General features: G+C 34.3%; 1 pseudogene; it reads right to left on the bottom strand.

Moving 5' to 3' along the window:
• Positions 1–10,423: 10,423 nt before the first annotated feature.
• Positions 10,424–13,343, bottom strand: LOC128245971 (short-chain collagen C4-like; annotated as a pseudogene).
• Between the last annotated feature and the right edge of the window lie 1,533 nt (positions 13,344–14,876).

Below are 14,876 nucleotides of genomic sequence, written 5' to 3'. Positions count from 1 at the left end.
ATATATTAAAAACCGAAACGCTTAATATTGAAGGCTCATAGCACAATGGTCGTGTCCCATACACAAACAAAGGTGGTAACGTTTAAGACATCGATAAGGCTAACATCTGCGTTGATTCGTTGCCAAATCTGCATTTATGAACACATAATTTGACTTCCCCACTATTACTAACAATAAAGAATAATAATGTTTGTCGCAGTTTTACAACTGGCATAACTTTGTGAAGGCATTTTAAACGGTGGGCTTCAACACTTTTTGCTAGGTCTACCATAAATCAAGATGGAGACGGATTAAATTGTGTTGTGTTGTTAATATCTAGGTCATTTAATGCGATAAAGCATCATTGCTTTAGTTTAAGCTGTTTTTCAAATAAACGAATACTGGTCTTACGCTAAAGTGCCATATGATAGCTTTGTGGGACTAAATAACATGTTTATAAATATAGATTCTGGCAGCGTATAAAAGCGGTCTGTTACCCCGGATAGTTAAGTACGTCCAGCTCTTCTTTTGTCCCACCGAATACCACTCTGCCTACACAATAAGCCCATTAAGGTGCATTCAAAACATTTGATGTTCGATCTAAATTAAATGAAGACTTTTACAAGTATTTAAGAAATGTTTCAACTGCACTAAAACCATTCCACATTGACACGGTCATGTACAGCAGTTACATCTAGAGACATCACGACCAACTTTAGAGACGCACTTTAGAGATTGGAAGCCATCTTGGATTCCTTGGCGAAATACCTATTACGCTAAGTCGCGAGCTCCTAGATTTTAGATACAGAGCCCTCGCCTCTGGTATCGTGTGAATATTCGAAAACAACGGCTATTGTACGACCGGCGCAATATAAAAGCGATTTCCATTCGAAGATGACTAATTTAACATGGTTTATTTACGTTTTGGGAAAATTGTACCCACAAAAAAGGTTTAAATACGCAGTGGATTAATTAAAAACACGCACGCACGCACGCATGCACACACGCACGCAAACATGCACACACACTGAATAGTTTCATGTTATCGAAACAATATCGTTTTAATAACTAAAAAAATGTTAACTGAATTAAGATTTTGCACATTTATGAAATAAAACATAGCTTGATATGTTTATAAGTATTTTAAATAATCGAATAATTAAAATATAATTGACATAATTTTCAGAATAAAGTGATATTTACCTCTCTCATAAACCCAGTGTTTAATTTACTCATTAATATTAAATGGAAAAGGAAATTAAAAATTTGTAGCGATCTTGCTCCTGCCGAATCTGATTCACAAAGGCTATCTGTATAGATATGTATATACATCAGCCTTTGCTAATTAAATATAGGTTAACCAAATTGTGCAATCAATACAGATATACTTTAGATCATAACTCATTAAATCCTACTGTTTTGTGAATAATGAATTAAAGTTAGAATAAAGCATTGCTGTCATGATCAAGTTTTTAAGAGGATGTTATAAAGTTGGATGTGAACAAATTTCAGTTTTAACGGTCTTAACGATAATGTATACAAATCTAAGGGTTATTCAACCGTGAGGTCATATTCGATGCTTATCATTTTCTTTTATATAACTGAAAACGGGCTACATGTAGATACGAGTACATGTTTAAATAGCAGAAACTTTAATTTATACATAAATAAAGCTTTGTCCTTTCAAGTGCCTTAAGGTCTATTCTCCTTATGTGAGTGTTTTGAATGTGCATATCTTGCCTTGTACATACCTGTGGCATGTAAATTATCATTGAGGTATATGAATCCTAATATTATTTTAAAGATTTATGCATGAATTATGGTGACTACTAACTCTCTTGTGCGATTTTGATGTGTTTCTTGAAATTCTGGGTATAAGAAGCCCTAATATCGAAATAAATAGTCTGCATTGTAACCCTAAAATTCTCGCATATAGCTCCGTTACGTGAGAGCCATATGCGTAATATTGTGCGTTACAAGATCAATTATGCGGAGAAAAAAGCATGGTCATCCCGCATACAGCTCATGTATTCTACTGTAATACTTCAGTAAAGGAACCATAATAACTCTCTGACAAATTGCCAACAAATTGTTTATCTCACTTAGATATATCAAATGCTTAAGGACAATACAAAAAGGTAAATGGCAATTAAATGATTGAGTCTTGCACATGGCAAGAAACATAACCATGTGGCCCATTGTTTCATAATGGTTTCCCTTGAAATGAAGTGTCTTAACAAACATTTACTTTTCATTAAAACTTAAACAATTTTGATTAGAAGTGAACGAAATCTTAAAATTGATGACTACGTGATATTTTATGTTGAACAAGAATCATAACACCGGGCCCATTTTTACCTAATTGCCTCCATTCAAACTATAAAATGCGTTATCGAAAATTTTGCAATAAGTCAATGAATATTGGAAGATTGGTAAATGGCAATAAGGAGAGTATGCACAGTTAAGCAATATATCTCTCCTTTTATTTCCAAATCATTTTGACATACAAGTGGTTTGTTAAAATGTATTAAAATTACTGATACTGAAAGGGTTTGATGATAATATGTATTTGTAATCATTTATGTAGCCATAACTCGGAGATTCATATTCCCATTCCTTTATGTATATAACGTATTATGTTATAGAAAAAAACTATATTGATGTCACGTGAGCAATTATGCGTAACAATGCCACGAATATGTGTGGGGATGAGCTTCAGACCGTCTTACAATGCATGCATTATTGTCGCTTAAATCTCTCTGTTGCATGTTTGCGGCATATCCTTACAATTGAGATATAAGACGCCATAGTATAGAATTAACTTACATGCATTTGTTATTGTCCAGTTCACCGGTGCGTGCGTACGTGTATGCGTACGTATGTATGTATGTATGCATGTATATATTAGAATTGGTTATTGTTTGTCTACATATAATTGCTTCCCTTTAACAAGTTGATGTAAAGACAGGTATATGCATACTAGACAACTTCTTTGATATTCACTGAAGTATTTGAAAGACCGTAGCTCTACTTTACCTCCGATCCTTGATATACGAAATAATACATTCGTGGGTATAGTTAATATACAATGCATACCAATTTGCAGATCTCGTCATTTACATTAACATTGTATTTTGCACTATTAACTCTAATCAGTTGAAATAAAGACCAGCGTAATGGTTATCAAATTATCGATTATGATGTTTCTGTAATGTCTGTGACGATTTAAAACCCTTTGTTTAAATGAGATTTGTATAATTATTAAATATTTTAATGTGTATAAAATCATTGTTTGACACAGGCGATGGATTCCTTCAAATCCAATATTGAATGAGAAAAATATCCTTGATAAACATACCTAGTTTTATATATATGGTATGTATGCAATGTGTTGTTTGTGGAGTTTTGTGCTATTCTTCCATGTTTTCTTGTTTGTGATTTTTTTTTTTTTTTATGTTCTATGTCTTTGGCGTTTACCCAGTGCCATTAACCGGGTTTATGTTTGACCTTTTTGCTACTGAGCTTGTTTCTGTAGTTTTTCGTATAAATATTGAAAAACCAGAATACTTCATATTGAAGACGCCTAACACAATAGTCGTGTTCCATATACAAATATAGATTGTAACGTCTAAGCCCTCGATACAATCAAACATCTCGAGCTTTGTTTGCGTTGATTAGCTGCCAAATCTAAATTTATCAACATAAAATTTGGTTTCCCCACTATTACAAGAATGGAAAAAAATATTAATGTTTGTCGCAGTTTTTACAACTGGCATAACTCTGTTAATGCATTTTAAACAGTAGGCTTCAACCCTAAATAACTTTTTTTGCTAGTTCTACCATTAATGAAGACACAGTAATTTAGAATACAACCTACATTTCCAGCCAACGAAATTGCAGACAGACAATCATTAAGCACTAGGCTTATTTAAACTACTAGTATTAAGAGTTTCAACTTCGCGGGTGTTTAAATGTCCGCCCACTGCCACTCATCCAATACACACTTCCTACGTCAGATTTTGCGTTTACAATGTTTCAGCCAATGAGGTTGTATTCTGAGTCAGTTAGATTACCTACATTGAAATCTTAATGATAAAGAAAGACTCGTTCGCTACACCCAAACCGCCCTTTCTTAATCATTAAGATTTTAGTTCATGTCATTTAACTATTATATAACATAATTGTCTTCATGATGGGGATGGATTAAATGTTGTTGTGTTGTAAATGGCTAGGTCACTTATTGCGCTCAAGCATCATGGCTTTAGTTCAAGTTTTGTTTTAAATAGACGAATACAGATCTTACGCAATTAGGCCTTTCAAAGTGCCATATAATAGCTTTGTGGAACTAAATTGTATGTTCATAAATATAGATTTTAGCAGCGTTTGAAAGCGGTTTGTTACCTCAGATACTCATGTACGTCTAGCTATACTTTTTCTCAATCGGATAGCACTTTGCCTACACAATTAGCCACTTAAGCCGCGTTCTACAAATTCGGTGCTCGACTGTGATTAACTCAATTTCTTCGTTACGAAATTGGGCGCTCTTGAACACTTTTACAAGTATTAACTGAATAATTCCATGTAAGTGAACATAATTCGTTTTAAAAACAAATATTCGTGTGTGCCAACGAAATAAATTTTAACTACGCATTGCATTTATTAAAACGCACACATACACACTTGCACACACGTACGCACGCATGCACGCACTCACGCGCAAACACACTAAATAATTACGTAAATTATGTAAACGGAAATAAATTGTTTCAAAAGCATATATATTTTTAAAAGGCGTTTAACTGAGGTTTCAAGATTTTGCAAATATATCAAATAATTACTATACACATAGCTTGATACGTGTATAAGTATGTTAACTAATCAAATATTTAAAATATTTTTGACAAAATGTTCAGAATAAAGTAATATTTACCTCTTTCATTATTCCAGTGATTTATTTTTCTATTAATTTTAAATGGAAAAGGGTATATAATTGGTATCGATCAATGCTTCTGCCTAATCTGACTTACAAAAGCTATCTGTAATGACATACATGTACAACAGTCTTTGCCAATTAGATATAGGTTAACCGTATTGCGCAATAATAAAGATCTATTTCAGATAAATATATACATCTAATGCAGGTGGCTCAAAGATTCGTTGTAAGAGATAGGCGTAATCTTGGAGGAATACGGTGGGGAGAATGAGTGGAATTTACTTTCCAAAAAAATCATTTTATCATACTCAAGCTCGAACAAATCATTGCCGCCGTGATCAAGTTTTATATGGGAGGTTATAAAGTTAGATGTGATAAGAATTCAAATCCATTTTTAACGGTGTTAACGATAGTGTACACAATAGTGTTATTTAACCGTGAGGTCATATTCGATGCTCATCATTTTCTTTAATATATTTGCAAACGGGCTACATGTAGATACGAGTACGCAACATCTTTGGATATGTTCGGATCGCAATTCATCGCATAACAATATATATGAAAACTATTGATATTGTTATTGTTTGTTTTGTGCCAGCAGGTCCCGTAAAATATAAACCATCATTTAAGAAAGTGTTAATTATTAAATTTTAAATAAACTGTTGCCATACTTGTTTCAATTTTACGTTTAAACGTAATTTCAAATGGTTGATATTTTTCCGCGTTATTGTGACGTCATTTGAAAAAATGTTTCCGGTTACAGTCGGGTCGTTCTATTTACAGAATGGATAAGAAAGGGTTACTGAAAGGTTTTCTTAAATAAAATGAAGTATTTTTTTAACAATTATTGAATGAAATAATTAACTATTGGTGTAAATATAAGTAATGAATTGCGGGGTTGATGTCATTATCGGGGATATGAACGCAATTGGGCTTGTCACACTGCGCGTGGAGTCCTTCCTGATTTGGTACAGGCGGAACTGGATATTGTCTCTAATTACATAAATTGTTTGTAAATAGTGACCGTAAATGAAGGCTATATCTGCCTTCATTGTGACTCGTATTATCTCCCTTTGTTATTTTTTATTTATGTAGAGTTTACACGATACGTTGGACGTAAAACAATATTCTTACCTGATTTGGAGACCTTCAAACTTTCAGGTATGATCAGGTATCATATGAAGACGACCCTTAAAATAACCTCATCTAAAGTCCTATTGTATCTTGGTCATTTTTTTTATCAAAATGCCGATCACAAGTCCGATATTTAAAAACACTTTGTCCAAGGGGGAGGACGTAATTTTGTTCCATGCAAACATAAAGTGAGAAAAATGATTCATGGCAAACAAAATGGCGGATTTAGAATGAAAAGTACCGATTCAGGTACTAACTTTTGCCTGGTAAGTGGACTTTTGCTATAAATTTTGAAAAAATGTATGCGTCCAGTATGTGGAGAAAAACATATTCTTCACTCGACATCTTAGTTTGGTATCATAACTTTTAAGATAAAAAAGTTATTGAACAGATTGTGGCTGAGGAGGCAATGTTACCATATTAACGTGTTGATTTTATCCACAATTTTTCTCGGCAAATATGGCATATCTGTGCATGATGTAACTATGTTTTCATGTATATATTCCTATTTTCCAAACGTCATGGTTATTACTCGACTGTACAAGTAACCTTGCCGATTTTTAATTCCTTAACCCCCCCCCCCATTTTGTTTATTGCAAGCACATTACCCACATTTGGGTGAAATGCAAACAAACTTCTGCACAATTGTTTAGCCTTGAGAGGATACGTTTTCAATTCTGGGAATCGCTAATAATCACGAGTCTTTCAGTTTGGTATGTAATATGTATCATTCATACATAAACCAGGTTTAATGGCACTGGGTAAACGCCAGAGAAATATAACATAAAAACAAAAAATCACAAACAAGAAACATGGAAGAACAGCACAAGACTACACAAACAGCACAGTGCGTACAAACTATATATAAAAACTAGGTATGTTTACCAAGGATTGTTAGGTACCGCCTTGGAACGGTCATTAAAATGTAAATTGAACCAAGTTTGGTTTGAAATCACCGAGTAAAAGATTTAACCAATTCTAAAACCTGAATACTCAAGTACAAGGAAACTGAGAGGGTAATAATGATTCAATGAAAATGCTATCTTGAGCTCTGTACACATATGGAATTATTTTCTCCATATAAAGCTAAATTAAAAATAATGCATTTTCATTATTCAGCTTTTGGGGGGTTTGCTTTAAACTGTTATAGATGACAAGGCATCATATGAGCCTTTGTTATATTATAGTTGGGGGGGGGGGGGTGATGTCATTTGGTTTGATACATACATTTAATTAGAAAAATGTTCGGCTACAAATGGTCGATTTACAAGAAAAAGAAGCGATTCTTGTACAAATTTTGCCTGGTAAGGCTTTAAATTTTGAAAAATGATTGCGTTCAGTATGTGGCGAAAACATACTATTCGTTCGGCATCTTTGTTTGGTATCATATTTCTTTATAAAGATAACGTGTTATTGAAAAGATTGAGGGTTACGATGCAATCGTTTACAAATGAACTTGTCGAGTTTATCCACAGTTTTAGGTATTTTCTCTGCAAATATGGCATTTCTGTGCATGTTGTAACTTTGCATGCATGTATATATTCATTTTTTTTCCAAACTAGATGATTATCACCTGGCTATTCACGTTTCCTGACCGAGTTTCTTTTCACTTAATGTTTGTATCAAACCAAATTACGTCTTCCCCCTGTTTATTTTTCAATCTTTTAAGAATTGCACAGAGGTATTATTATACGTTTATTTCACTACAGCTACGTTCTTCTTAATTGGTCCTAGGTACATTCCTCATCGGAAAACATTTTAAAATAATTGGGTTTTATGGATAAAAGAACATTTAACAAGCATTACACACAATATAATTGCCACTCTCGTACGAATTTAAGGAGACTATCAATAGCAGATTTATCTAACAAATAAGATATTTGTTCATATTAATATATATAAGAGCAAAAAAATTATACCCTTGCTAATCAAATTTAAATGAAAGTGTTGAAAGGCTGTAACCGCGCCAAGCGTGACTCTTATTTTACATTTCTGTTTGAAAGAGGCAATGCAAATCGAAACCAAAACAGTGTTTTGAGTGGCCCGGAATTGTAACCAGTAAGTGCCTGTCATTAACTAAGAAAATGTTGTGAACATTGATGATTTTTTATACAATTAATTAGTTTCTTAACAATAACCACCTGATAAATCTATATGACTAAGGAAATGAAACCCGATATTGACTGAGGAAGTTATGACTTTTGGTAATATATGTCAACACATTTTCATTTTTCTGACAAATAATCTTTAATTATCCATTCTCCTCGATTCAGCTCGAGGATTTATTTAAGATTCTTCGGCTTGCTTTCAAATTCACCTTTGCGTTGCAATGGACGTATTTGAATAATTCGCACATTTTATACAGCATAACACTATACCCCCCCCCCCCCAAGATTTATTTAAGATTCTTCATATTCGAGAAACATTACATATTGAGCATCATTCGCACACACGACGACAATTTTTGTTTTGAAAATGAAAGCCGTATTTTTTTATTTTCCAACGGCATAACATTTTGAAGTAACAAAAGAAATATTGCATTTTTCTTGCCAACTACTGATAAGCCATGTTGATATCTTATAAGCTACCTTATGTAACGGTCCGCTGTAGGCGGCGGATGTACATTCATTGTGTAACGGTCCGCTGTAGGCGGCGGATGTGCGTTCATAATAATTCCGTTATAAACGGAAGTACGTTCGTAGTGCGTATGTTAACTTGATAATATGCAAATAAGCAAAGCCCGGGTTCTGTGTGAATAGAGAAGTTAGTGTATATAAAGACCAGCAGACCCCTTCATAGTCGAGGATGCTTTTCTCTGAAGGGATCTGGTGGTGTTTGTTTGGCTCGCACGGTACACTTATTCTATTTATAGACACAATAACAATAAAAGTGCCCATGCACAGAATTGGCCTAACAAATGTTATTACTCCTTTGGAAATTAAAGCATTCTCTGCCCCATTATTATATATTTGTGAACGAGCATGTCTTACTTTAACCTATGCAAAAAACAATTGTGCGATAATTATTGACTCCACACATTCCTACTGTTGAAAATAAACGAAAGATTTGATGACGTAAGGTACCCGTTAATCGACAAGTCGAAGGTGAAAACAGGATTTCGTTTAAAATAAACATAAAACGGGCCTAGTTTTGGCTATTGGAATTTGATTCAAACATTTATTTTGAAATAAAAGTACATTTACAGCATATATTATATAAGTATAGGATTAAGGGAAAAGCCAATCAATTGCTTGTATGGAACCTCTTTTGGAATTTACTCCCCAATGTCAACGAAGAATATAAATGTACGATTTATTGGAATACATATGTACACAGAATGTAATTGGGACCGATAGTTGAGATACTTTCTTATCTGTGGTGATAACTGAATCCACACGTTACCAACCTAGCGCGTAGATGACAAAATCAGTCAGATATTATTTGCCAAAATGTTGCGTCCCTAAGCGCAGCCACCTGACATCAAATGCTTGCGCCGCCTATGTCTATGTCACCTTGCACAATCCTTCTTATAACTGTAAGCGTAGATATTTTATTTCAGATGTTTATGGATATCGATTATATTATTGAAACTTGTACGACGTACACATACCTGAACGTAGCACCTTAAATGGTTGTTTAAATATACACGTACATGTTGCCTTTCGGAACGCTCTGGTGTTTTTTTAACATCCCATTTTCAATTGCCGGATTAGTGTCCTGGCATTCTGCTCATTATGGACAAGTTGTTTCAGAAATTCCAAAATACTAGTTTTTGCTAAAACAGGCTTAATAAAACCAAGAGAATAAAAAGTATTAAATTATTTTGTCTGTATTTGGTGCTTCGGAAGGATCTGTTTTCAATAATACTATTGAAGGAATAAGATGTGTTAAAAAGACAATGTTCCTTATTGATATTTAACATTAGAATCAGTTTAAATTTTGTCCAGTTTTACGAACGCCAATATAGTACGCATCATGTTTTGCTCTACATGACATTATATAATCTGGACGGTGCTGCCAAGGACCAATTTATATATGACAATGATGCACAAAGGTCAAGAGGTCATCCCAGATATGTGACACCAACGGAAGCAAATATGTAAACGACCGCAACAAAATGTGTGGTTAGGAATACATCACGACGAACAACCTTCATCATCCCAGGCAGAATCCCGTTCTATCCTTGGTTGACAAAGAAATACTCTGGCTATCTGGTGTGTTTTTGTCAATGCCAGTCAATGCAAGACACATTACTTACTACTCTGTGAATTACATCTTGAATTTAAAGAATCGACCAAATATTTTCTTTTTATTGAAGTTAGATAGAAATTGGTAAGCGGTTCATGAATAAACAACAATGTATACGTGATACTGAATTTATTTGCTACATACGACACACGTGATTTCACGATACTGTACATAGGGCGGGCATCGAAGAGACCCACAAACTGCTTCCACCAAGTACATTAGTTTCCCATTGTTGTTTTGGTAATCGGCATCTTCTACTTCAGCGTTGGAATCAAGACAGGCGTAGTTAGTTCCCGATGTATAAGTTGGTTCACCGGATAGAGATGATACTAGATAGCCAGCGTATTCTTTTGTCCATCCCGGATAGCATTGGTTTCTGCCTGGAATCATTATGTTTGTTTCACGCGATGTACGGCATACAGCACAGGGCGCATCATGTTCGCGTAAGTCCTTGCCGAAAAACTCCGCGCCTGACTTTGGAAAACCCTGCTCGAAAAATTGGTATTCTGTGCCATATATTCTAGCCGAATATCTCTGCTAAGAGTCGTCATAAGCCCCCCAAAGTGGCTGCGATGTTAGGCATAGATAGTCAGCTGCTCCAACTTCATCGTACGTATTTCCAGCGGTGTAGCCTGTATGGTTAGTATACAACATTAATTAAACCTGTAGATAAATTTTCTTTACAAACAAATCATTTGAAAAAAATATCGATTTTTCATATTCATTCATTGAGTATTTTTTTCAATTCAAAATCAGTGTTTGGTGTGTATTTACTCGGACATTCAAGTAGTTCAATAGACTATTTCTACCCACACCCTCCACCACCACATTTGATTCCCTGGAGTCCCTCCCATTTCAGCGGTATTCCGTACCTTCCGATCCTCAAAATCGAGCTAAAATAAATTAGTTTAAACCAAAGGACAGAAATAAAAATGACTTACAATTACATTTTCTTAGTTTTCCTTTCGGCTAATGCATAAGCACCAATTTCAAGCCTTGAATCGATAGTTTTAGCAGTCTTGTACTTAAAGTTGCACTTTAATAAAGGGAAGCACAAACCACAATCTTGTATTCAAATAAGTGTCAGAGTATTTAAGAAATATTCCGCATTGCTGTGAACATAATCGTTTTTCCAAATGCCAAGGAGGAGAGGTTGACACTCTTAGACTCATATAAAATCATCGACCAAAGCAAACCTGCGTAAACGAGATCGGTTCCATTGGCTGGACACGTGGTTCTGCCCCATCTTGTGTAAACCGAACCTTGAATAGAACATTCGAGCAGGAATTAAATATGTATAACAGTACTTTTGCGTAACTGTTGCATCAAATTTTGCATTACATATTTCTAACACTCATTTTGCAATAAATATATTTGTTACATTTCTAGTTGCCTAGCATATTTATTACATTCTTTAATGCATTCCACCTATTTGTTAAACCCCTATTGCATTGCATATTTATCACATTATTTATTGCATCACTTTTTCACTGTGATATTTTTCACTGCATATTAATAACCTTCTTTATTGTATTACATATATTTGTCACATTCCTAATTGCATTGTATATATTTTAATACTTCAATGCATAACTTATTTTCTTCCAATCATAGTTGCATTTCGTATAATTGCTACATTGTTATTGCATTGTATATTTGTTTCATTCTTTACTGCTTTACATATTTCTTTTACATTCATAACTGCATGGCATATTTTTAACATCATTTATTGCATGACTGTTTCCACAGCCCGTATTGCATTGCATATTTATTAGAATCCCTATTGCAATACACACGTAGTTGCTACATTCATAATTGCATTGAACATTCGTTACATTCTTTATTGCAATTCATCTTATGACATTCATAATTGCATTGTATTTCTTTACATATAACATTTTTGTTTCGTATTACAAATATATTTTATGCTTAATAGCATTGGGTATTTATTATATTCTTTATTTTATTACATATTGTTCTGAAATGCAATTTGCATTGTATTTTTATTACATTCTGTAATGCATAACATATAGTTTTTACATTTTTTATTTCATTGCATATGTATTTCTTTCTGAATTGCATTAAGAAATATAGTTAACCCATGAGTGCTGTGGTGAATTAATATTGGTTATGAGCTCAGGTATCACCTAACCACGAATGGCAATGTTACTTACTTGAGAGACAATTAGTACTCCATTCTCACAGAAACAGCACGAGAATGTAAAACATATTCCATTTTAATATGTTTTGAAAGTTGTAACGCACTACATGTGTATTTACACAACGTATAAAATGACGTCGCGTTTTTACATCAATGTTTGAAGGTTAAGGTAGGTGTATGGATATCATCAATTACAGTCGACTTTTTTGTCTGGAAATAATAATTGAATAGAACAGTTAATTACAGCGAATTTCAGAGGCAAAGAGTCAGACGAAAATTTGAAAAAGAACATATACTGTTCATTCTAACCTGCTTAAGTAAATAGCTACTTATGATTTTCAAAATCTCTTTTTAAACGAATATATAGTTCATCGCTTTCTCAGCCAAATATTTTGGGCACATTAGTTCAGTTATTAAGTCGATTCATTTATTGGGCGCTGATATCATATTTTATGATTCAAGTACCTGAGTTTCCACTACAAACTTTAAGTTGGTTATATAACGTCCATGTAAAACAAATTTATTTCAAAGGAATGAAAGCGACAGGTATAGATACAGATAAATAATTATACCCCCTTTTGGATTCGACGAGAGTGTCGCAATGTCCAACTTCTGCTGATCAATTTGAGTCTCGAACTGTGTTATTTTCGACTCAATTGCCACGATTTTTGCGGCCAGTTGATTGTTTTGCTGTTTCAAGCTCGCTATGTCCGTATTCTGTTGATTGACTGTTGTGGCCAGCTGGTTGAACTCGGTGGTCAGTAGCTGTAGAGCTGCTGCAATGTCATCATTGCCATGAAGAAGAACTCGCGTTTGTTGACCGTTATCCGCTGATGTAAAGTCAACAAATATGATAAAGGAAAACACTAAAATAGTTTGAAAAGTCATTTCATTAATCCATCTACGCATATAAATGGTGAAATTTGTCTCCTATCTTATCACTTATTAATAGGACTCTGTAATGTGGGTTATCTCAAAAATGTGTCCTTCAAAGGGAAGGTTCAGCAAGTACAATCCAATGTGACCACGATGTTACGCATGAGTGTGTTCTTGTGTTGTAAGGGAAACCATGGTTTCCGAGGGACTCCAACTTTATTGGTTTCGTGACAGGAAATCAAATTCACATGCGCCCGCGCCGGTGATTGTTTTTGTTTTGATATTATTTATTATTTTTGGAAGAGGTGACGATTTGGCCATTTGACGGATTTTAAATAAACATTTAAGTAATTTGAAACAATATTCAATTATTGTTATAAAAAACTTGTTATAAGACCCTAGCCTCATTTACAAAATGGTCAGTAAAACACTGTATCTGCCGCAGATCATGACGCTTGCTTGTCGAGACGTGTGATCAGCTGCACATGGAGCGCCATGGTTGTCAAGATGTTTGCCGAAAAAAATCTTTTAACCCTTAATATCTAATTACAAGAGCTTTCCGGAAAAAAGACACTTGAAGAGAGCGGTAACGTTTTAAATGCTTCCCGAAATTATCTATGTGATACTTTTTTTGGATATCGTATACCAATGCGTTGATATTTTGAGCAGAAACATTTATAAATAGCATTTGTGTTTATACTAAAGAATAATGAGTCATTCAAGCCATTTGACATTTTGTTTCCAAAACAATGGAATACAAAAGAAATTAACTGTGCCTTAACATCTGGACTATAATCTGACAATATACTACTGGATGGTTGACAATGGATAGCGTGAACACTTTTACCGTGAAACTTTTACGGCGGATAACGGATAACGATTATTATCACAGCGTTTGTTACCCCCACCATCGGCATCTCAGCGCCGACAGCGGAAAGGGGTATAACTCATAATTAACAATTCATGATGACTATAAGTGCATGAATATGTGATATGATGAAAAATGTGTTGAATCCCTTACATATTAACGGCATTCAAGGAGACAACATAATATAATCGAATGTTGACTTAGTTAGCAGTTGTGTCCCCTCGACCAATGATGAATATTGAATAGACAAGGATGGAACATCTGTAGGTCGTTATGACACACATTGAAGATACTTTATGGGACCTTAAAACAACGTGTACATTGCTTATGTCCTAGACCTCACTTCACATTCGGAAGGGTCAATAGTCAACTACAGGCATTACATCATTCATACAGTCAATGATCAGGAATCACATTTCCTGTGAATCCTTAAGGATATGTGGAATACCCGCATATCAATACTAGCACACAGAACGACTGTTTTATGAAAAAAAAACAAGGATACGTAACTGTAACAACTTCGACGTGAATAAACTGCTAAAGAAACAGTCTCTTAACCAGTAAATCTCACAGTTGAAGCCTATCTCATCGTGACCTCGCCGCTTGGTGTATTCTTCTGGAAATATAGATCAAGAGACAAATGCTCTCTATGAAGCTCATGGGAGCAGCCATGTATT

The sequence above is a fragment of the Mya arenaria genome, chromosome 9 (assembly GCF_026914265.1).
Source record: "Mya arenaria isolate MELC-2E11 chromosome 9, ASM2691426v1".
Classification (NCBI taxonomy): Eukaryota; Metazoa; Mollusca; class Bivalvia; order Myida; family Myidae; genus Mya; species Mya arenaria.
This window is presented reverse-complemented; position numbering and strand designations above follow the sequence as displayed.